The 25,823-nt window shown below is 35.3% G+C and overlaps 1 pseudogene; it reads right to left on the bottom strand.

Annotated features, from left to right (window-relative positions):
- LOC131859682 (photosystem I P700 chlorophyll a apoprotein A1-like) overlaps positions 1–25,823 on the bottom strand; it is a 92,840-nt pseudogene that overhangs the window by 37,139 nt on the left and 29,878 nt on the right.

The following is a 25,823-nucleotide window of genomic DNA, read 5'->3' as shown; positions in this document are numbered from 1 at the left end:
GCAAGTCGTAAAATGATCGCATAGAACCACCACGGTGGCAACAATGACCAAATATTTTGGTCAGACCAAGATGATCAACGACCCATATTTAAAAATTTAAAGGAACTTGTTTTGGCATGATAATAGAGCATTCTGGGAACTTGCACAAGTCAACTTAGATATCTATATATTGAATGCAATTGGATAAACTATGATGAGTAACAAAATGGGATGGATTATTTATGTTGTGATGATAAGAACTAAATGCAAATCGATTTAATGAATGATCCCTATTGCAAGCATAGAAAGATGTATAGATCATGTTCCATGATTACGATGCAAACAATTTTTCGTATGATATTTGGAGAGGTATTGTGAAATTGGGTCTTGACCAACTTCATGGAGGTGAATGCAGAGCATACAAATAGAATGTAAATCGATATAGATGTAGATTATGTTGCATTGAGAAGAATTATCCAGAAGTTGTAGATAAGAAGAACAAAGTGTGAGCACATATTGTTTCATCAAACTAGACAGTAGAGAATTGAGAGTTGCATAGCTGAAAAGGGTGTGAACCAAATTTTTTGAGAGATAGAGAAGAACTACTGAGGTTCATGTTAATTCATTTTATTGAGATTAAACTTATTACATCAAGATTGTAGTCTTGTATGTTGTAAAGGGATTGGTGTCCCAAATTTTCAATAAGTTATTGTAAGGGAATTGGTGCTCCTTTGGATTGGTGTCCATAAGCATGGGGATTGGTCTCTCCTAAAGGTTTGTGCCTTCAAATCAATTGTAATTAGTTGATAAATTTGTGAGGTTGGATTTGGACAGTAGCTCCAAGTAGCATTTTCTCACCATGGTTTTTCTCATCTTGGTTTTTCCACGTATATCCTAGTGTTGTGTGTTGTGTTATTGATTTTTCTCATTCTTCTACTTTGTATGATTAATTACTAGTGAGTGCTGAAAAGTGTTTTCATAAGTGTTAAATTGGTACACTGATAGACCCCCTCCCCACTACTCAGTTTATTTATGTGTTCAACAAAAAATAGCTACATGTGCAACAGTGCCAACTATGACAAAAACAAAAATCCACATATGGTGCGTGAACAAAGACAGTTGGGTACCATAGTAGCCAAATATGGATACAGAGATAGAATACATATGGTGAACAACAACAATAGTTAAAAACCCTAACATAGATAAGTTAAGAGCTAATTAAGCATACCATGAAGTAGTTAAAATCTCGTAAAGACCTTTATGTCCTTCCCCTACAAATGGACCTTTATGTGCTTCCAAAATATCCTCTAGGTTATGGCTAATAACCCCGTTGGTTTAATACATATGACCAATGATCAGAAAAAGAATGGCAATAGATAAATGGTGGTGTGCAATACTAGTCAGCCACAAACCCCTCATTACTAGGTTGAATTCTCCACAAAAAGTCAAAAAATATGAATATTTCGACCAATACAAGGTCAAAAATGGGATCAATCCCTTAGCAAAACTAGGATAAAGTTGAGCTAGAAGCTCATGACTTCAAATAAACTCATTTGGAAGTGGTGTCTCTTTAGAGTCCACTCCAACATCTAAGAGTTGATTAATAGGTAAAGAAACATGTATTTGGTGTCTTGCCTGTAATGCCCCATGTTTGGGACATTAGGAAATCCATTTAAATAATTAAGTTTAAGTTGTAAAAACATAAGAATTTAAAAAGATAATTTAATTATTTATTAATGCAGATTAAAAGTGACTTTTTATATCGACATCAAATTGTTAAGTAAAGTCACTTAATAAATATAAGGGAATTCCAAGAGACGGGTAGAGGGCGAATGAAGAGTCACAGGTTGGTCTATTTAATAACTTGGAGAGCGTCATTTTTTCATGCTTGGTTATATGTTTGGAGATTGTTTCTTTGGAGAGTTTCTGGGAATCTCTAGTTTTTCAGCGGATTTGAGGATGCAAACCCTCGAGCTTGGAGGCAGTGGATGGAAACCCATTGTCAGTTGGAGTTATCATTCAGGTGGCTTACTTTGTGCTTCAGTTTTTATTTGTTGGTTGTCCAATCCAGCTGTAAATGTTGTGGTTGTCCAAAGGTTGATTTTGACACTTGCATTTGCTAGCTATCCAAAGATTGATTTTCACACTTGCATTTGCTTGTTGTGCCTCTCCAAAGATTGATTTTGATTGTGGTTGTCTTGGCTCACTTTGTGCTTCAGGTTTTATTTGTTGGTTGTCCAAAGATTGATAATTTATGTTGTTGTTCTACTAAGGATTTTAATCTAATGTTGATTTCTAGTTTCAAAATTATTATTTCAGTCTGAAAATTAATGAATTTCAATTTGATTTGATGGTGTATTGAAAACAATTGCATGCAAATTGTTGTTTAATTTTTTTGTGGATCATTTGGTAAAAATATGGAACAAAAATCCTAGGGGGATATTTCAGTTGTATCAGAGTAGGTTCGCCTGCCAGCCTATCACAGAAGTGTAGCTTGATTGTCGAGATGGACTTATCTTATTCTTCAAAGATAAATTTTGCAAAAATAAAGGTATTTTATATATGATGCATACATCTTTGGTGTGAGATATTTGGTTGCAAAATAACTGAAGGAGGAACAAGGTTTTTATTGGTCATGATTACATAACTCAGCTTGATTTATATAAAACAAATAGTCGTGAGAAACTTAGAAGCCAATATTAAGTCCAAGTCAGTGATTATTTAACTATGAGCGAAAATTTGATAGGGGCTCGATATAATTTTGGGGTTTGTATTGAGTTGAAGGAAATTATTATTTCCCTGGTTAGATTGAAGGTACATATTCTAGTGAATATTTCAACCAAAAAAAAATTGCAATTAAATATTTTGAGCCAATTAAAGTCATCTTAGATTGTGGCAAAGTCTATATGCAATATGACTTTATCAGTGATAAATATTTCAGCTAAACTATAGTGGGACTTGCACGAGCGGAATATTTGTTGTCATGAACTAGTTCTCTCTGGGGCGAACATCAACGCAATGTTTCCCTTCATTTAGCAATATTCATTGTGTGGAATTTTTTTTCATGGTGGAAAACCAAACAGTAACTCGGTAAGAAAATTAGAGAAGCTGCATGAAGAAGTGTTAAGACACGGCATGAGAAATTCTAGCAGAAAATCCTTAATATGGCATTTCATTATATTTGTTGTGGGTATCGATCATGGGGTACAAGTTGTGATGCATTGAATGTCAATCATGGAGGCTTCCTCTTTTCTTTGAGAAGGAGAATAACGTAGCTATTTTGATCGAACTTTCTTGAGTTGCCGCCACATGTATTTTGAAGATTCAAGGAATCGAGTTTCTATGATGGTGTGAGTTCTGAAAAGAGTTCTTTCAAGGAGAATCAAATTATTGGGGAAAACTAATGTTTTTTTCATTATTATGGAGAAAGGCTATATGCAAAGGGAGTCGATATTTGATTAGATTCATGAGTTACAATGGCCGCTATTGGGGAAATCGTGGATGATTATTTTTTACAAATGTCAGGAAGTTAAGGCTTTTTGGCATGAATTTGGCAAAGACAAGGTAACTTTCCATATCTAAAACATTAAAGAAATTCAGTGAGAACCATTCTTAGTAAAAAGAGTTTGTAGAAGTGAGGTTAATGAAAATTAATTCTAGCATAATCTTTAATATGATAGTCGTGGATAAATCTGTTGTCCATGCAATTTGTTTTGGACTGGGTGTTAGTATCTATTTGGTTGGGCATAGTGAAAGATATTTGGTTGGACCTTATCTATTGTAGTTGGGTGTAACTTTTCTAGTTGGGCACAAATCTTATAATTGGTTGGACGTGAAGCACTAAAGAGGTTGGGCGTGTTTCATCCTTTTTTTGGTCGTAATTAATTCCAATGTCTGGGCATTAGACTTATTGCTATGAGAAACTATTCTTACATGTCAGGCGTATTCTTCTTTTGGGTGTGAATACCTTGGATGGGCATTGTGGACCACATCTGTTGGGTGTAATACTTTGGTTGAGAATAGTAACAAATTGGTATTGGGTGTGGCAGTTACATCCTTCTAGGCGTAGTTATTGGCTATGCATGGAACTATATTCTGTTGGGTGTTGGAACTATACTGAGCGTAGTTATTTGGTTGGGCATTGGGCACCATATATAGCAAATGTACAGTCTGTGAATGTAAAAAAAAACTCCTCAAAGGTGTTGCTAGAATAGATGGATAGGTATTGAGCGATGTCTTGAATGGAGAAGTTTGATTGATTGTCAAGTTCGCTTCAAGGTGTAAAATTTTCTAACCTGCATAGTATGGATCTAGCAAGAAGAGAAGAGAAAAACGTACAGAAGAAAAATAGAACAAAGAACTCATCAACCATTGTATTAATTCGTTATTTTTAATATATTATGCCAAAGCATGATTTTATACAAATCATGAACCAATGCATGAACCTTGATCATGCAGAAATTGTTGGAATGAATGGAAGAGGCAAACTGAGTTTAACTTGTTTACATGGTTCGTTTAGTTAGGCTTATGCAATATCATGCAATTATAGATGATACCCATAAATCACAGAGATGAAGGCAAGAAAGTGGAGTTACCATCGTTGGAATTACTATCGTTGCATGATATACACCGCTCACACCCCCCCTTAAGTCTAACTAAGGAGAGATATGGGTCCTGGCAAAAAAGCCTTATTAGGAACCCAATTACAAAGAAGATAGGAGAAAACCCAATTGAGAAAAACTCCTAACTATTATTCAAATTAAAGAAGAAAGTTCCAAACTACAAACAAATCCACACTACAATAGGATTGTACAAAATCATAGAAACCATTGAATGAGTACCTCTGGGATACTTTGAAAATGTAGTTGTACATATTCTACATTTCTCAAATGGATGAACAGACAGGTACACGATCTCTGAATATAGAAACCGATCATCTGAAGACGAGAAGATAAGAATCTGTAGAAATGTGCTCCAAACTGAAGAACTATAAAGATGACCTCTAGTTGGGATGATGCCATTGTATATCCATTGCTCAATAATGTCCCACTAGAAAGAAACTTTGGAAACACTCGAGGATGCTACTATAGATTCTCATGGAGTTAGGAACCCTCCTAGAAAGAATCTCTAGAAGCAAACAAACCTGCAACATTGGAGTCTCATGTAGATAGGAATGTAGAACAAAAGAATCATTTTGGCTATCAATTGGAGGAAGAGTGCATAGAAACTTTACTCTATAAACTTATGATGCCAATAGCTAAAAAGATGAGAGGGGGGGGTGAATCATACAAACTTAATCTTCCATAAAATCAACAGATTCAACCTCAATAACTTATACTTCAGTAATATAACCAAAAACTGCTAAACATGCTAACTCATAAACACTTAATCATCATAACACATATAACACCAGATTTAACGTGGAAACCCAAATAGGGAAAAACCACTATGGGATTTCGGACCCACTAAGAAATATACTCTTCTAGAGTATGCTCGGTTAAAAGCAAATCCTGTTAAAGATTACAAACACATTGCTAGATGTGACCCGATTAAGGGATTTCCCTCAAATCTGTTAGGATCTTCACTTTGTTAGAAGTGACCTTGTCAAAGGATTTCAAACACTCATTTAGAATGTTACCTTGCTAGAGGGTTTACAAATAAGACTGTTAAGTCCACTCAGTTAAGAGATTTTTTGTCACTTACAAAATAACAGTAATAAAATATATTTGCAACTTCACATCTGAAATGCTAAAGCAGATTCTTATTTGCTCAAAACAATCTTGTCATAGGACTTATCTTGTCCCTCTGCTGGGCTCCTTACTCTATTATTCAAATAGGTTTTCAAGCTTTTGTGCTCGGTAATCACTATGTATCATCCTTGTGCTTACTCTTGCCCGCATACATTGTTCATCAACAATTTTTTATTTATAAACAATTTGCTAATCGTTGAATCTCCTTGATCACATTTCCCATGATCAATCTTAGCCATCAGATCTTCAATCTTGACCAGGTTCAATGCATCCTTTGATCTGAAAACATTTTACCTTGCCTTGGGACTTGCATTCCTTTCTTGGAACTTGCACAAGGTTATTGCGGTTCAATCTGCACTGTAGATCTTCCTACCTGATAACTCAATGATGAACCACTAGTACCAAACCGGTACTGAGAGAGGGGGGTGGATCAGTACAAGCACAAATATAGTCCAAAACTGGTTTGACAGCAAATACTCCAAATGACTGGCAAATAGGGATACCGGTTTGAACAGAGTACAACCGGTAACGCCCAGAACAGCTCAAACAATCATAAACCAGTTTTTCACTAAGGTTTCCTCTTAGCTCAATACTATAGTACCATTACACTCTCATGCATGAACAGGTAAACTAACATCAGATCTTCATAATAGTAAGTTCAATATGTTTTATAGACAGGCATAAAACATAGAACCATCATATGCTCAACAGGTAAAAACAAAGCATCACAAGATAAAAGCATTACACATGACACACATATTTTTAATGTAGAAACCCAATTGGGAAAAACCACAGTGGGGATGAATATCAACAAGCTACTTTTTGAACTCTTTTGAAGTCTGCTCTGTTAGGAGCCTTGTCCGGTTAAAGACATTACAATAGGTTCTGCTAGGAACTGATCCTTTTAGGGATCACCCCGTTAAGGGATGGCTATAATACCCAGTTAAGGGTTAAACCCAGTTAGGGTTACCTTATTAGAGGATTTCAAGAACTCAATAGCTAAAGGATCTCCAGAGCTCTATAGCTTCTCAGAACTCATTAACCTCAAGTTACCCTGTTAAGGGATTTGAATCAAGCTGGTTAAGACTACCCTGTCAAGGGATTTTGCATCAAGCCCAGTTAAGGCTACCCTGTTAAGGGATTTCACAATTGTTGAAGTGGTTAAAGATCAACAGGAATTACAATGATTTGGTAACAGCACTCAATGCTAATGCAGATTCATTTTGGCTCCTCTTCTCCTTCTACACATTCACTTTGCAGGTATCTCTTGTCTCCTTTGGTCTGGCAAGTATCACGTGTCACTTCCCTTGGATACACACTCACAACTTTTTGCCAACAACCTTAGAAAGAAACACAACATCGACCTTATAGGAAACAGACAGGTCGGTAGCAAAAACCCTAAACCCTAAACCTGTTAGGTTAAGCAATTCAAGCAGTTCAATCCTGACCGTTGAATCATACTGCATTAAATGCAACAATCTTGAATCGATCTCAAGAAATTCTCCATCATCCATTATCCACCGATTTCATGGTGGCTAATAACCCATCACACGTTATCACCATTTAACAAACTTTGCACATTCCCGAGGTAGATAGGAATAGTCTTCTTAATGCAAGATCCTTCATGCACACAAAGCTTACGTGGCAACACGATCTATTCTCCATTATATTGCTAACTCATCACACAAAGATCACCGATTGAGTCACATAGGCTTGAGGTACTCCAATCGGAAATCCTAAAGTGGAAACTACCTACCAACCGGTAGTCACACAATGCTTCCATGTGTCGGTTCCCATAACTACATGTCGGTTCACCTTGAACAAAATATGCCGCTTCACTTTGGCATATAAACAGGTTCATACATATGTCGGTTCTCTCTTCTCACCTATCACTCGCCTATCACATGTGCCGGTTCACATTATGTCACATATTGACATCAATGACAATCATACAATGTCATTATGTCTTCATGCCGGTTCACATAATGCCAACACCTGTCAATCTTCTATTGCCATAGATCCTTAACAAACTTTATGCGCGGCATACCAATCATTTATACATCTCCAGCTCATCATTATCCTTCATTAAATAATGCTTTTATCCATCCAATGCGATCTGTCATAACTCGATTGCAACTCGATAAATACTAAACTTTACTCGGTAGACATTCTGCCTTCATTAACCGATATCGATAACCTTAGGGTTTACCAACTAGGTTCTTTAGGGTTTACCGACTAGGTTCTTTGCTCGGTGACATAGTATAGTATTAACCTTACAATCAACAACATATGTAGGATATCAAAACAATCTAAACATCATGATCTCATCATTGTCTAACTCGGTAATAGTTGCCCATTGAATAACTTATTTCTCCCCTTTCTTATCACATTCTTTTTGTGTCTTTTACCGACCACTTAATACTCATCAAAACAATCTTCTTAAGATATGGCAACATCATACTGAATCAGAAAATTAATTTATTGACATCAATGACAAAATAATGTTATAAAGATAGTTATCATCATTTTTCAGTTATATCAAATAATCTTCAACAACCTTCTCAATATCCTTAATTAATATCAACAATCTTTCTTTCTATTGAAATGCTAACAATCTCCCCCTTTGGCATTGATGGCAAAACCAACTTTTAAAGGTAATACCAACAAGATATTCAAATTGATTCGGATTCAGATTGTTGTTAGACTTCTCCTATTATCCTTGAGCTGTTAAAATCTTCTGAAGTCTTCTCTCTTTTTCATTAAGCTTCTAAGTTGTTGACTTGTATTAAGTCTTCTCCCTTTTGTAATCTTCTCCCCCTATCATTAGTCTTTTGTTATCTTCTTCATTTAGGATTTTACCATTTAGTCTTCTCCCCCTTTGACAACAATGCCAAAAAGTAAAAGAACTAAATCATGATTTCTTCCTCTGTGAAGTGATTTGCCTTGCTGTGTATCATCTCAGTCTCAGTCAGAGCAACTTGTCTCTATTCACTATTTCCTGCACACCTTTAGAAAACCTTCTAAAGTGCATAAATAAGCATCAATCCACACATAATATTATATAGATTCATCGAATTGATGCTTTCACCAAACTCTATCAGTGAGTAGAAGATAGGGGTAGGACCCCTAACTTGCTTCTGAGATACTCAAAAGTGTCCCTTGGCAGTGGCTTTGTGAAGATGTTTGTTAATTGCTCCTTTGAACTGATATATTCCAGCACAACTTTCTTCTCTTGAACTTCTCTGAGATAATGATACTTTATAGATATATGTTTTGTCTTAGAGTGCATTACCGGATTCTTTGAAAGGTTAATGGCACTAGTATTATCACATAATATAGTTACTAGCTCGATAACTTTCTCATTTATGCCTTCCAACAGTTGTTTGATCCATGCTATATTGATACAATTCAATTTTGTGGCAACATATTTAGCTTATGTTGTTGACTGTGAGATACATCCTTGTTTCTTACTAAGCCAACTCACTAGTCTTTCTCCTAAAAAGAAAGCTCCACCACTTGTGCTTTTCCTGTCATCTATGTTGCCTGCCCAATCAACATCAGTATAAAATTTTAAATCAAAATCATTTCTCTTTTCATATACTAAGCCATAATCTTTAGTGCCTCTCAGGTATCTGAAAATTCTCTTGATTGTTGTCATATGGGTTTCCTTGGGATCTACAGAAAATCTTGCAACAATACCTACTGCATGTGCTATATCCAGTCTACTATGCACAACATATTGCAACTTCCCAATCATAGATTGGAAAAGTGTCTCATCAACAGATGCAGACTCATCATTCTTTGATAGTTTATAGTTAGTAGTCATAGGAGTACTTACTGGTTTAGAATCATCCATTCCAAATTTCTTCAAGATTTCCTTTATGTACTTGGATTGAGTAATGAAAATCTCATATTTCATTTGCAGTATCTATAAACCTATAAAATATTTTATCTCACCGATTAATGACATATCAAATTCTTTGCACATTTCATTTCCAAAGTTCTTGCATAAGGAGTCATTACCACAAAAAAGAATATCAACAAATATGGCTGAGATCAGTATACCATTTTTCTCATCATTCTTCATGTACATGTTGTTGTTTTCACTTGTCCTTATAAAACCAATCTTTATTAAGTAAAAGTGCAGTCTTTCATACCATGCTCTAGGTTCTTGTTTCAGACCATATAAAGCTTTGTTCAATTTGCATACATGATCTTTACTTTTGTCTTCAACAAATCCTTCAGGTTGTTCAATATAAACTTCTTCTTCTAGTATACCATTCAAAAATGCAAATTTAACATCCATTTGATATACCTTGAAATTTTTGAAAGCAACATATGCCAACAATGTTCTTACTCCCTCAAGTCTAGCCACAGGTGCAAAAGTCTCACCATAATCTATTCCTTCTTCTTGAGCATAACTTTGCAAACTAGTCTTGCTTTGTTCCGAATGACCTCACCTTTTTCATTTAGCTTGTTTCTGAAAATCCACTTTGTACCGATTACATTTTTGTCCTTCAGTCTTGGGATCAATTTCCATGTGTCATTCCTCTTGATTTGATCAATCTCTTCTATCATAGCATTTACCCAATCTTCACTGTTAAATGCCTCTTTAACTATTCTCGGTTCAAATTCAAATATCAGACATGTGTTCTGTCTCGGTTTGTTCCTTGTCATCACTAGATCATCCTTATCTCCTATAATCTGACTTGATGCATGATGTCTTCTAACATATTTGGCTAATATAGGCTTGGTAGATTCTATATGATCTTCTTCATCACTCGGTAACTGGACATTATCTTCATTTTCTTCAGCAAATTTCTCGGTAGGACTTCTCGGTTGAACATAAATGAATTCTTCATAATCTTCTAGTTCTTTGGAATTTCCTTCATCATTTCTTTTTGCAAATTCATCAATTTTCACATTTGCACTTTCTACTATTTTGTTAGATGATTTGATCAGACATTTAAATGCTTTACTTCTAGAAGAATAACCAAGAAATGTTCCTTCTTCACTTTTCTGATCAAACTTTCCATTTCTGCCATCTTTGTGAACATAACATCTACTTCCAAAGATTTTAAAATAACTTACATTAGGTTTCTTGTCATACCAGATCTCATATGGTGTCTTCATAGTTCCTTTCTTCAGTTGAACTCAGTTCAGGGTGTAAACTACAGTGTTGATTGCTTCTCTCCAAAATGTTTGAGGTACCCTCTTTTATATCATCGAGGTTCTAACACAATCTACAATTGATCTATTTCTTCTCTCGGCTATCCCATTTTGCTGAGGTGTTCTTGGTGTAGATACTTGCCTTTTTATACCATGATCATTGTAGAATAAGTTAAATTTATTAGAAGTGAACTCTCCTCCTTTATCAAATATAAGACATTTCAGCTGTCTTCCTATTTCATTTTCAACTCTTTCCTTGTACCATTTAAACATTTGAAAAGCTTCTGATTTTTATTTTAAAAACATAACTGACATCATCCTTGAGTAATCATCCACAAATAATATGAAATATTTATCACCATAATAACTTTGAACTTTCATGGGACCACAAAGATCAGTGTGTACTAGATCTAAAATTCCTTTAGAAGTGTAGGACTTACTTATAAAGCTTGATCTTGTCATCTTACCCATTTGGCATCCTCGGCATATAGCATTCTCAGGTTTTCCCAGACTCGGTAGACCTCTTACTCGGTGCTTCTTGCTTATTTTGATCAGATTATCAAAATTTACATGACAAAACCTTTTATGCCATAACCAGGTATAATCTATTTTTGCATAAAGAGACTTGTTCTGAGTTGAGTCAAGATGAAATGTATTACCTTTTGTTTGTGTCCCGATAGCAGTTAACTTTCCATGCTTGTCATGAACTTTGACAATTCCTTTCTGAAATTCTATTCAGTGTGTTGTATTGTTTAGTTGTGCTACAGTCAACAAATTATATTTCAATCCTTCAACCCAGTATACATCATCACATTTAGCATTGTCAAGAAGTGTTATAGATCCTTTACCTTTCACCGGACATGGTGCATCATTACTAAATCTTACATAGCCTCCATCATAGTCTTCTAATTTAACAAACTTGTGTTTATCACCTGTCATGTGATGTGAGCATCCACTGTCTATGATATAAGAATCGTTATTATTTATGTGAGATATTAGGGCTTTTTCTTCATACCTTTCTTCATCTGATCCATCTTTAATAGCCACATAAACAACTTCCTCAGTATCAGTTTCATCGGATTTATCATCATTGGATTCCTCATCAACTACTAGGCATGTCTTTCTGTCTCTCCTTCTGAAGTCTCGGTGTCCTCTGTATTGGTTATCTTTTTGCCTATTATCTCAGTATTCTCTCTTTTCACTAGATTCTTTATCAGGTCAATTAGAAGCCATATGTCCTATTTTATCACAATTGAAACATTTTAAAGGTAGCTTTCCTTTATACTTACCTTTTCTTCTTGGTAACCTTCTAGCTAATAATGCTTCAAACTCTTCTTGCTTCTTGATTTCCTCATACAGTTTGTGCACTTCTTCCATGTTCTTGCAAAATCTTTCACTTGCTCCATTGTGATTCCCTTCAGAGTACTTACTCATTCTATCATTGTAATCATCAGATTCACCAATATGAAAAGAACTGAATGCAGATTCTACTTTATTTACCGAAGACCCACTGTTATCAAAATTACTTAACTCAAATGCATGTAGCTTGCCAATAGTAGCATCCAAATACACTAGCATGTTTGGTACAGACCTTAGTTCATTGATTGCAGAGACTCGAATGGCATAAGCAAGTAGAAGGGTTCTAAGCAGCTTACTTGTTACATCCTTTTCTTCAATAGTTCCTCCTGCTCCTTTAATTTGATTGATAGTCTCCTTTAATCTTGTACTGTATTGGATTATGTTCTCACATTCATTCATTCTCATGGATTCAAGTTGTCCTCTTAGAGTATCTACTTTTTCTCTTTTAACATGTTCATCACCACCATACATAGATATGAGCTTAGTCCACATTGCTTTTGCATCATTACAGCCTTCTAGATCATTAAACTCTGAGTTGGTCGATGTTGATGTTATTTCAATCATAGCTTGAATGTGTTCTTGTTTTGCCTTTATCTCTTCCAAGGTCATCATATTGGTTCTTGGTGGTATGTAATCATTCTCCAATTAATATGTTGCATATTCTCCAATTCCTGATAAATGCAGCTTCATCCTTTTCTGCCATGTGGAGAAACTTGACTTGTTCAGCTTCGGTGCATCCCTTTTATACATCTTTGGATCTTTGCCTCAAGTACCTTTAAACTTTTCTTCTAGAGTCCAAAGCTCTTATACTAATTGTAAAGCTGTGATGCCAATAGCTAACAAGATGAGAGGGGGGGGTGAATAATACAAACTTAATCTTCCATAAAATCAATAGATTCAACCTCGGTAACTTATAATTCAGCAATATAACCAAAAATTGCTAAACATGCTAACTCATAAACACTTAATCATCATAACACATATAACAACAGATTTAATGTGGAAACCCAAATAGGGAAAAACCACTGTAGGATTTCAGACCCACTAAGAAATATACTCTTCTAGAGTATGCTCGGTTAAAAGCAAATCCTGTTAAAGATTACAAACACATTGCTAGATGTGACCCGGTTAAGGGATTTCCCTCAGATCTGTTAGGATCTTCACTTTGTTAGAAGTGACCTTGTCAAAGGATTTCAAACACTCATTTAGAATGTTACCTTGCTAGAGGGTTTACAAATAAGACTGTTAAGTCCACTCGGTTAAGAGATTTTTTGTCACTTACAAAATAACAGTAATAAAATATATTTGCAACTTCACATCTGAAATGCTAAAGCAGATTCTTATTTGCTCAAAACAATCTTGTCATGGGACTTATCTTGTCCCTCTGCTGGGCTCCTTACTTTGTTATTCAAATAGGTCTTCAAGCTTTTGTGCTCGGTAATCACTATGTATCATCCTTGTGCTTACACTTGCCCGCATACATTGTTCATCAACAATTTCTTATTTATAAACAATTTGCTAACCGCTGAATCTCCTTGATCACATTTCCCATGATCAATCTTAGCCATCAGATCTTCAATCTTGACCAGGTTTATTGCATCCTTTGATCTGAAAACATTTTACCTTGCCTTGGGACTTGCATTCCTTTCTTGAAACTTGCACAAGGTTATTGCGGTTCAATCTGCACTGTAGATCTTCTTGTCGATCTTCTATTGCCATAGATCCTTAACAAACTTCATGTGTGGCATACCAATCATTTATACATCTCCAGCTCATCATTGTCCTTCATTAAATAATGCTTTTATCCATCCAATACGACCTATCATAACTCAGTTGCAACTCAGTAAATACTAAACTTTACTCGGTAGACATTCCGCCTTCATAACCGATATCGATAACCTTAGGGTTTACCGACTAGGTTCTTTAGGGTTTACCAACTAGGTTCTTTGCTCGGTGACATAGTATAGTATTAACCTTACAATCAACAACATATGTAGGATATCAAAACAATCTAAACATCATGATCTCATCATTGTCTAACTCGGTAATAGTTGCCCATTGAATAACTTATTTCTCCCCTTTCTTATCATATTCTTTCTATGTCTTTTACCGACCACTTAATACTCATCAAAACAATCTTCTTAAGATATGGCAACATCATACTGAATCAGAAAATCAATTTCTTGACATCAATGACAAAATAATGTTATAAAGATAGTTATCATCCTTTTTCAGTTATATCAAATAATCTTCAACAACCTTCTCAATATCCTTAATGAATATCAACAATCTTTCTTTATATTGAAATGCTAACATAATCTTCTATTTTTATTCAGGAAACTTATTGAAACAAACCTATACTAAATACATTATGCAAAACCCCCATATAAACTTTCTAAAAGTTCTTTTTTTTTTACAAAGCCCCAAATTTTCTAGATCTTTGTCATGCAGTGCTTGCAAAGCACATACAAGTTTTAAAGAATCAATATACGAAAAAAATGCAAGGAAAATGCAAAAATTAGAGGAAGAATATGCATGCATCTAGAAACAAAGTGTATGCAGGAAAATGTGGTGACAAAATGAATAAATTGAATCTAAAAGACACACACACCAATGAGACTCTTCATGGAAGTATAGGAACTAATTCAATTAGTTCAACCTCCCAAGGGATGTCCAATTGTTCTCTATCTCACAGGATACCTAAAGTCAATGTTTTGCTCTCAGATCATTGAGCAAATGACTTAGGAATGACAACTCCAAGAACAAGTGATATTTGATTTATCTACTTGAATGCATTCTAAGATATATATATATGATGTTAAAACTATGATATTTAAGCTAGTACGAAGATAGTGATATGATAAAGATATTGCTAAATTATCCTAATCATGAGATGCTAGCATGGATATACTATTGATATGAAAGTAAAATGCGTTTAAATGTTTATGTTGATGTTTTAACAAAGAGAGGCTAAGATGCATGAAACTTGGATTCTATGAAAATGAGGAATGAGAGCTCTATTTATAGGGGAAATAGGGCAATGGATGGTTAAGATTGAATAATCTTAACAAGGGCTAGGATTGAACGTTAATCAATCCATGTTTACAATTCCCACCAATGAAATGGTGACAATTGTCAACAAGAGGTTGTTTGAGAGGAGATGCAAGAAGCATTAAATGCCTGAGAAGACATGAAGGTTACCCTAGAAGGTAAGGGTTAAGGTTAGGTTAGGGTTATCCAATGGATAAAGATTTTACCCAAGGGGTAAACTCTTGTGCGAGGGTTAATAGGATAACCAAGGTTAAAGCCATGAATGGTTGATGAGACCCTTGAGTCAAAATGATAGTTAACTTAGAGGAAAGTCTCTAACCAAAGATTAAAGATGAGTTAACCATAAATTATTATGTAAGAGCCTTTAATGGTTTGGAAGACTTTTAGAGGTTAACCATTTGAAGACACAAAGCCTTTAATGGTTATTGAAGACTTTGGAGGATTTGAGAAGTGACTTCTCTTTTCTTAGGAATGTGACAATAATTAGGAGATGAATTAAGCTAAATTAGAAGTGATTAGAAGAATCTACAAGGGGTTTAGGAGGCAAGTGGGAGATGTAGGAAAATGCAAGTGGATGAGGGAAAAGGATTTTAATTATAAAAAAAAATTCTTTATTTCAACTAAAATATATGCAACTTGCATAAATACAAGTGGGGAGATTTAATAAATAAATTAGATTTATTTATTTGCAAGGATCAATTTAATTAAATGTAAATTTAGCTAAAAAGGGAGAAAGGGGAATTAATTAAATAAAGTGATTTATTTTAATTACAAGCTACAAAAGGTTTATGTGAATTTAATTAAATAAATTAAGTAATTTATTTAATCAAATAGATGAATGTGAAGAAATTAATTAAATAGAATTTAATTAATAGGAGGAATGAGGTTAAAATAAATATTAAATATTTATTTAGGAAAATGGTCAGATTTATACGTCTACATTTTGCCCCTCTTTGAAGTGACATGTGTGCACATGTTGATTCAAAGAAAATTGCTAGATATGCCACCAAAATTTGATCGATATGATGTTGTGTGTCAAATTCGTCGATATGATGCCCCAAATGTAGATTTGATGAACAATATTGATGATGCCTCCTCGAGAGATGAATCAAGGATTTAGTGAAAAGTTGTCAAGTTGATGAGCATTTTTTAATTAATTGCAATATGAGAATATCGACTGCGTTGTATGCACATTATTGATTCATCTCCCAAAAAAAATGATGTTGATAAGGTTAAAAATGAAAAAGTGGGAGTAAAATACATGCCCCACTTATTAACCCTTAATTTTACCCTATTAAAAGGTAAAAAGTGACTTTGAAAAATCATTTGCACACTTGTCTCTTTGTGATTGTGACATTTGGAGCTCTGACAATGATGCTAATTCCATACTCCTTGCACCAATTTGAGCATGTTAGGCGATACCGGAGACCTGCCGCATATGGCTTACCAGTAAGTGGCCAAAATCCATCTTTGTTTTTTATTAATTTTATTTATTTTTGTCAAGTTTTTCAATTTTGGATCGGATTTTGTCAGTTTAGCTCGTAGGGTAGGTTGTCTAGTGCATACAATAGCAGTTTTAGCATCTAAAAAACCCTAGGTAGGTTTAGCATCTCAGGGTTAAATGGTGGGGCAGTCGGGGGGTAGGTTATCACGTAGGATGGTTTTAGCGCATAGGGTATGCAAGGTAGCACAATGGGTAGGTCAGTTAGCATGTAGGATAGCTTAACGTGTTGGGTAAATAGGGTAGCACAAATGGTGTGTCAATTAGTGCATAGGGTGTGTTTTTCAGCACATTAGTGGAAAATTTTAGTGTATATGTGGCAGCTTAGCACTTTGGGGCCCTGATTTAGGGCATGGGGTCCAAAGTTGGAAAAAAAGTGTTGTAAAAAAATGCATCATGAGTCAAACAGATTAGATAGGTTGTGTAGATGTCGATATGGGTCCATTGATTACTCTGATATGGTTTATAATCCAAAGTGAGTCCTATTTTGTGATGATGTATGATTCTGATATGTTGCTGGATTACGATATGAGTCTGTAGTCGATATGGATCTTATTTCGATATGAGTTTCTTTTCGATATGGATTGTTGAGTTGATTTGAGTCTTGATTTCGATATGAGTTTTGATTTCAATATGGGTCTAATTTCGATATGGATCTTGATTTTTGATATGGGTCCTTGATTTCGATATGGGTCTTGATTTTCGATATGGGTCCTTGATTTTTTATATGGGTCCTGATTTTGATTGTGATATGGATCTTTGAGTTTGATTTCGATATGAGTCCTTGATTTTGTATATGGGTTTTGATTTCGATATGGGTCCTGATTCTGATTTCAATATGGGTCTTTGAGTTTGATTTTGATATGAGTCATTGATTTTTGATATGGGTCTTTGATTTTCGATATGGGTCCTTGATTTTTGATATGGGTCCTGATTCTGATTTCGATATGGGTCTTTGAGTCTGATTTCGATATGAGCCCTTGATTTTTATCTTTTTCTTGAAGTCTATGGATAGAGACTTGAGTTCTTCTTGATGATTGGATGTTGAGGAAGCTTGGGCCTCCCTTTAGTGTGGAACCAGGCTATCTTGAGTTACCCCCATAGCATTGCAATACTGAAAAAGGTTATTATCTGCAGATATTAAAATTTCTCATCCATTATAGGGGAACTTGATACATTGATGGTATGTGGAAGGCACTGCTTGTATTTCATGGATCCATGGACGACCCAATTGTATATTGTATGTCAAGTCTATGTCCAAGACTTGGCACTTGGTGTCTCTTTGTACAGGACCAACCTGAATAGGTAATATTACAGTTCCTTCGGATGATCTCTCTTCATCATCATAGACTTTGATGGTGATTTTCTTTTTGGGATTAATAGATTGCTCAGAGAAGCCCAATGCACGGATAAGCTTTAGAGTACAGATATTGAGACCAGCTCCTCCATCTATTAATACTCTTTTTACTTGATGTTTATAGACTAAGACCTCGATATGTAGTAGAGTATTATGCAGATCATTCAAGGAGACTTCATCCTGTTCAGAAAAGGATATGTGGTGTGGCACCATCATGTGGGCCACCATGGCTTGGAATCAATCAATATCCATATTATTTGAGATGGTTGTTTCGATAAGTGCTTGCTCCAAGATATCCTTGTGTTTTGGTGAAAGTTTGAGTAACTCAAGTATAGATATCTGAGCGGGTGTTCTCCGTAGTTGGTCGACCAGGTTATAGTGAGTTTTGGGTGGATTTGTTGATGTTGATGTGTTCTCTTTTTAGACATATTTTTGCGCTCTTGTGGTCACATTTATCGATGCATCTTCTTACTTGTCTTTGATTTTTATGACATTTACTTAATTGTCATATGTCGATACGTGATTGATGGTGTTTTCGTATATGTGATTAATACGAGCTCCTTTGGTATTCCTTTTGATAAGTGTCTTAGAACTAGGTTGTCTCTTCTTCAACTTAGTTTTTTGATGAAGACTACTTCTTCTCAAAATATGAGTGGTCATACACAAATGATTAAATGTTGATTTTGGATATGGATACTTCATTTGGAAACTCAAGTTTAATTTATCAAGTAGAGGTTTAGTTTGATTCGCCTCCACGACAAAGTGTGTCAAATGATATGAGTCAAGTTTGCTGATGTAGAAACTTAATTTGACAACTTGAGGACCTAACTAGGTATTGTTTTGATAGGATTTGTTGGATGGTGGAACTTTGATCACTATTCTAATACTCTTTAATTTTGTTGGATGACATTTGATCTCAAGCTAGTTTGAAGATTTGAAAACTCTTTCTAAGAGTGCTTTGTTGGATTTGGAACTTTCTCTCCTATGATTCTTTTTTGAAGTTTCACTATTGGATTTGTCAGAGGACCCAAAAGGGTATCTAAAACTATTGATAAAAAATTTCCAAAGCGATTGGTTTGCTCTTTGTTTTTCACTATTATCGACCATGCACTAAGACAGAGACTCGATGCGCTAAAGGATGTTCTCAATGCACTACAGAATGTTCCATATGTGCTATGTTGTCTCTCCCATGCGTTATTTTAGAATGTTGGATAATAAAATTGCTGGATAGGTTATGCACTAATATGTCCCTTTGATGTGTTGATGTTTGGTATGAAAGTGCTATAATATGCTTTGAACGCTCTAGGCTGATGCTTGTATGCGCTACAGTGATGTTGACAAGTGCTATCTGAATTCTTATCAGTATGATATTGATCATGCGCTAATGTGAGTGATGAAAGCACTAATTGTTGGTTGGAATGTGCTACTGAATGTTTGAGATGCGCCAAGATGTTGCTCCTACGTGCTAACTATCCTAATTTCTTTGTTTTGATGCTTTTGTTGTGATGTTGAGAAATAAGTCTTGTGATTTTGATGGATGGTTTTTCTGAAAATGACTTGAAAACACAATAGATAGAAGAGATAACAACTTTTCTATGCTAAACAAATAGTGTATGTTCTTTTGAGGATGTTTTCAAAACCCCGACGTTTTCACTGGTTTGGATTACAAAAAGACAAATCAAGCAGATTCTTTTTTCGAGGGTCATTGACAATATCATAGGCCACTAGTCTCGATACTCCATCAGCTCAAATAGCCTTGTCACCCCCTAAGGGGCGCCTGTTTTTTGCCTTTTGCCAGAAAGTAACCCAAAGTGAATTGCTTCACAATTGAGTAGTTATCTTGGCAGATATATGGTGAGTGATCTTGGGGGCGGATTCTTCCCCACCCTTGCACTATGATATTTCCAATGTTTGGCAACTGACTCGGTTCAAATTTTCTAATGCTAAGGTTCATAATCAGGCTTATGTTCGGTCTTCAATGATAAACTCTCTCGGGAGGCTTCCCAACCTTTAGAGCAAAGGTTTTATGTATCTTAAAGATACTAGGGGAAGGTTAATCACTGAGCAAAACTATTGGAGGGGACTTTCATCAACCTCCACGTTTGATTATAGTGGGTTGGAACACTTGGCGATAAAGTCATTTCCCACATAGGTCATCCCCCTCTCATCGGCCTTAATGGCACCCTAAGGGCAAATCGGGAGGGTGGGCCTTCTAAAGGATTTAAGTTCTTGAAATAAAAGAAAGCATGAAAGAGTGGTTTGGTTTTTTGGTCACCCAATTAAGGGGAGAGCATATATCTTCCACTTTCGAGACAAGGAAAACAAGTGTTCTTTTTGAACCTTCAAAGCAATGATGATCTATCCTCTATTTGGAGATGTTGCTCCAACAAGCATGGTGTTCTTCTTAGTTTCTCATAGCAATTTGTTTGCTAATCTAGGAAATGAAATCCTAGTCAACTTAAAATAATGCATGTTGCTTGAAAGTGAAATGCTTTTGTAAGAAATGGACAAGTTGATTGTTCTTTTTAATTTTGCAAGAAAGGGTGGATTGTTCTTTTTACCTTTGTGCAAGAAAATTAAAAAATTGGTGTTCTTTTAGAGTCCAAAATAAAGTGTTTTTCCTAATCTTGCAAGAAAGTAAATGTGAATTTTGTTGTTCTTTTTAAACTTGCAAATTTTGATTCTTTTTTATCCCAAAGAAAAAATGTGGTTGATTTTAAGCCCAAAAGAAAGATGACGATCTTTTTAATCCAAAGGAAAAAAATAAGTTATTTTTATCCAACTTTAAAAAGCTAGAAAGAAAACATAAATCCTAATTCTAACTCCTTCAACTTGCAAAACACTGTTAAAACCTATAAGGAAAGAAGTTAGAAAATCAAAGAAAAATATGGTGGGCTTACACAAGCCTAATTTTTCTAACTCTGTTACAAATTTTTCCTTTTCTCTGTCAGAACTATACGTTAAACTTCTACACAAATGCACTACACAATGGTACCAAAGCGCTAAAATAAAACCCCTACGCGCTACTCTGATGCCTAAATTCTCTACACTGATACTTCTATGCAGAGTCAAATTAGAGAAGGTTATGTGCAAAAAAGAAGTTCAAAAGCACTAAAAGATGGGTCCTATGTGCTAAACAGTGTGATGATTGTGCTATTGTTTTCCATAGATGTGCTAAAGTATACTCTAGATGCGCTAAAAGGGTTTTCCAGTGTGCTTGTAATCCTTGGCTTGCACAAAAACTGATGTTATTTATGGGGACGTGCCCCACGGTGGGCGCCAAAAATGTATGCAGGAAAATGTGGTGACAAAAACAAATAAATTGAATCTAAAAGATCCACACACCAATGAGACTCTTGATGCAAGTATAGGAACTAATTCAATTAGTTCAACCTCCCAAGGGATGTCTCATTGTTCTCTATCTCATAGGATCCCTAAAATCAATGTTTTGCTCTCAGATCATTGAGAAAATGACTTAGGAATGAAAACTCCAAGAACGGGTGATATTTTATTTATCTGCATGAATGCATTCTAAGATATATATGATGTTAAAACTATAATATTTAAGCTAGTATAAAGATATTGCTAAATTATCCTAATCATAATATGCTAGCATGAATATACTATTGATATGAAAATGAAATGCTTTTAAATATTTATGATGATGTTTTAACAAAGAGAGGCTAAGATGCTTAGTAAATTAGACTATAATGTAGATGCACGAAACTTGGATTCTATGAAAATGAGGAATGAGAGCTCTATTTATAGGGAAAATAGGGCAATGGGTGGTTAAGATTGAGTAATCTTAACAAGGGCTAGGATTGAAAGTTAATCAATCCATGTTTACAATTCTCACCAATGAAATGGTGACAATTGTCAACAAGAGGTTGCTTGAGAGGAGATGCAAGAAGCATTAAATGTCTAGGTAGAGATGAGCGTTACCCTAGGAGATAAGGGTTAAGGTTAGGCTAGGGTTATCCAATGGATAAAGATTTTACCCAAGGGGTAAACTCTTGTGCAAGGGTTAATAGGATAACCAAGGTTAAATCCATGAATGATTGATGAGACCCTTGAGTCAAAAGGATAGTTAAGTTAGAGGAAAGTCTCTAACCAAAGGTTAAAGATGAGTTAACCATAAATGGTTATGTAAGAGTCTTTAAGGGTTTCGAAGACTTTTAGAGGTTAACCATTTGAAGACACAAATCCTTTAATGGTTATTGAAGACTTTGGAAGCTTTGAGAAGTGAGTTCTTTTTGCTTAGGAATGTGACAATAAATAGGAGATGAATTAGGCTAAATTGGAAGTGATTAGAAGAATCTAGAAGGGGTTTAGGAGGCAAGTGGAAGTTGTAGGAAAATGCAAGTGGATGAGGGGAAAGGATTTTAATTAAAATAAAATTGCTTTATTTCAACTAAAATAGATGCAACTTGCATAAATACAAGTGGGGGGATTTAATAAATAAATTATATTTATTTATTTGCAAGGATCAATTTAATTAAATGTAAATTTAACTAAAAAGAGAGAAAGGGGAATTAATTAAATAAAGTGATTTATTTTAATTACAGGCTAGAAAAGGTTTATGTGAATTTAATTAAATAAATTGAGTAATTTATTTAATCAAATAGATGAATGTGAAGAAATTAATTAAATAGAATTTAATTAATAGGAGGGATGAGGTTAAATAAATATTAAATGTTTATTTAAGAAAGTGGTCGGATTTATATGTCTACACAAAGGTCTACGTCGGCTTCCATGGTGATGGCAATCTTCATAAATCTGACAACAAATAAATGTTGTGCTCCTTCCTTCTAGATCGAGGCTCTGATACCATGTAAAATTTTCTAACCTGCATAGTATGGATCTAGCAAGAAGAGAAGAGAAAAAATTGTAGAAGAAAAATTAGAATAAAGAACTCATCAACCATTGTATTAATTCATTATTTTTATTACATTATCCCAAAGCATGATTTTATACAAATCATGAACCAATGCATGAACCTTGATCATGCATAAATCATTGGAATGAAAGGAAGAGGAAAACTGAATTTAACTTGTTGTTTACACAGTTCGTTTAGTTAGGCTTATGCAATATCATGCAATTATAGGTGATACCCATAAATCACGGAGATGACGGCAAGAAATTGGAGTTACGATTGCTAGAATTACTACTGTTGCATGATATACACCACTAACACAAGGGAGCCATAGACCATTAGTCACAAAAGAACAGCATAAGAATACATTGTTGGGTATTACATAAAGGTATCAATCGCATTGTTAAGATTGTCTAATCTCCCCTTACCACTTTTTTTTTTGAAAAATGTGAATTGGAGGAGTGTTGGAAGTCGATTGGTTGTGGTAGGGAAGAAGCCGCCAGCCAAAAGAGCAGTTGTGGCCCTTTGAGTTTGGACGTGGTGATATAAGGTTGCCATTCCCAGTATCATGAACACATCTAGCTGTTAGTGGTGTTGGGGTTGCAATTAGCTTGAGCTGTAAATTTTTTTGGACGTGGTATATGTTGTTTTGACTAAGTAAAAGCAGGTTTTTGAAAGGAACCTGAACCTCTTACAAAGCAGGATATATAGAAAAGACTAGAAAACAACATGCCTGATCACTTCAAATGATAAAACAGATCCCAACCTAACAAAAAGGGACCACAACCAAACCAAATGCCTTAGTATTCTTGCAATGTGGAGTGGAGATATAACAGGATATAAAAGAAAGTGTGTGCAGGCTATGGGGCGTGAAGGCTCAAATTGATTCACAGCGATAGCTTGTCCAAAAGTCTTATAAGTTTGTCTAGTCTTTGTGGGCTACATTGTTCTTCCTAACCACGGCATTCACAGAGTGTTATAATCACAGGGGTGCCTAAATATTGCAATAGTTGGGTGTTTACCTTATTCTCTCTAGTCACTAGAGTTTGATGCTTACTCATGGGAGTAGCATATTCACATAGTTACCTCGTCCGCAGGAAATATGGATGCATAAGATTAACTTTGTCGTGAAGATCCAAGTTTGAAATGAACCCATCTTAGCCACAGGTTTAGGCTGAGTATCTGTGACCTGGGTGTGTCATGAAGGAAGGATGTTGGAGCAATAGATTTTGCATGTTATGCTAGTATATGAGGGAATTTCAATGTGTATTGTTTGAGCATAAGCCAATTTCTAAGAATTAATTTCGTACAAAAGGGGAGCTAGTTGGAATCTGTTGGCATTTTTTATGTTTATGTTGTGATTGTCATTGATGGACACACACTTGTATTGAGATCCCCTTTGTATGTACGAGGTATAGCTCAATCGGTATTTGTTCCAACCGGTATGTTGTATTCTAGTCTTTAGACTATTGGTGATTTTGCAGAATGTGTTTCCCAGTCTGAAGTGGCATGTCGACCCCAAGTAGTTCATAGATCTCAAGTGATATGAGGAAGCAAAGTGGCATAACACATTCTTACCAGTCTTCATTTTTGTTAAACCGACAACCGGTAATACTTTGTGATGAGTTACCAACCGGCATTTTCTGATGAGTTACCAATCCACCGATTGATTGATGGTGTCGACATACTGATAGTGTTTTTTGTGTCGTATTACTGAGTATGTCTAGATTCATTGAACCTAAGAAATTGTAATGTAATCCAATTGGACCGACATGAAATTAGATTCCTTTAAAAGGACATCATGTCTAGGGTTTTAGGTAGTTGTCAAAAGGGTATAAGGTGATTGTTGAGTTGTTGTAAGAGCGATCTTATCTGAGAAGATCAAGTTGTAACTAAGAGAGAGATAGAGAAGACTGAAGTAATGCTGGAATGCATTATCAATGAGCAATACTGGATCTAACCAAGCAGTCTGTGCTATTAGATAGATCAAACACTTGTTGATTACTCACATCTTTGACAAGTTTGTAGCCCTTAACCGGGTAGGCCCAAAAGCCTTTGTAAAATCCTCTAACAAGGTGGTTCACCTCTGTGAATCTAAAATCCTCTAAAAAGGTAGTCTTTAATCGGACTTATCTCCTAACAAAGATTGAGATTCCTAACAGGATCTGTTCTGGTGAAGAACATTGTAAGACCTTAACCGGTCTGACCTTAACCGGTCTGGTTTCTATTATGCAGATAGTGACTTGTGAGTTCCATCTCATCGTGGTTTTCCCTTTTGGGTTTCCACGTCAAATATCTTGTGTTATGGTTGTATTGTTTTTGTGGGTGAATGCTTTATTTGCATTTTGGTTTGCATGTGTGATAACCGGTCTGTCTGTTAAACTGTTTTACTAGTTTATCTTCAGATTGTTTAAGTGCTTAAGTACAAAGATTTTTGGCATACTAATTCACCCCCCCCCCCCCACTCTTAGTATTCATCAATTGGTATCAGAGCCAACCTTTCTATAAGCTTAACCACTTGGAAAGAGACATGGGGGAATACACCTTGAGGGAACTTACTCAATGGCTCACTCAGTCTTAGCAAGCCTATGATGATCTTATGGTCAAATACAAGGCATCTCAAGCAAAAAGGAGAGAACATGCAGAGAAGCGGATGGAGCTATCTGAAAGTAGTTCTGAAGATGAAGCAAATATGGAAGCTATGATTGCAGAAGTAAATAAGTTGAATGATTCAAACTCCAATCTAAGAAAGGAGTTGGAAGGACTGACTATCCGGTTTAGTCA

This window comes from Cryptomeria japonica, chromosome 2 (genome assembly GCF_030272615.1).
Source record: "Cryptomeria japonica chromosome 2, Sugi_1.0, whole genome shotgun sequence".
In the NCBI taxonomy this organism is placed as follows: domain Eukaryota; kingdom Viridiplantae; phylum Streptophyta; class Pinopsida; order Cupressales; family Cupressaceae; genus Cryptomeria; species Cryptomeria japonica.
The sequence above is the reverse complement of the archived record's forward strand: the minus strand, read 5'-3'. Positions and strand labels throughout refer to the sequence as shown.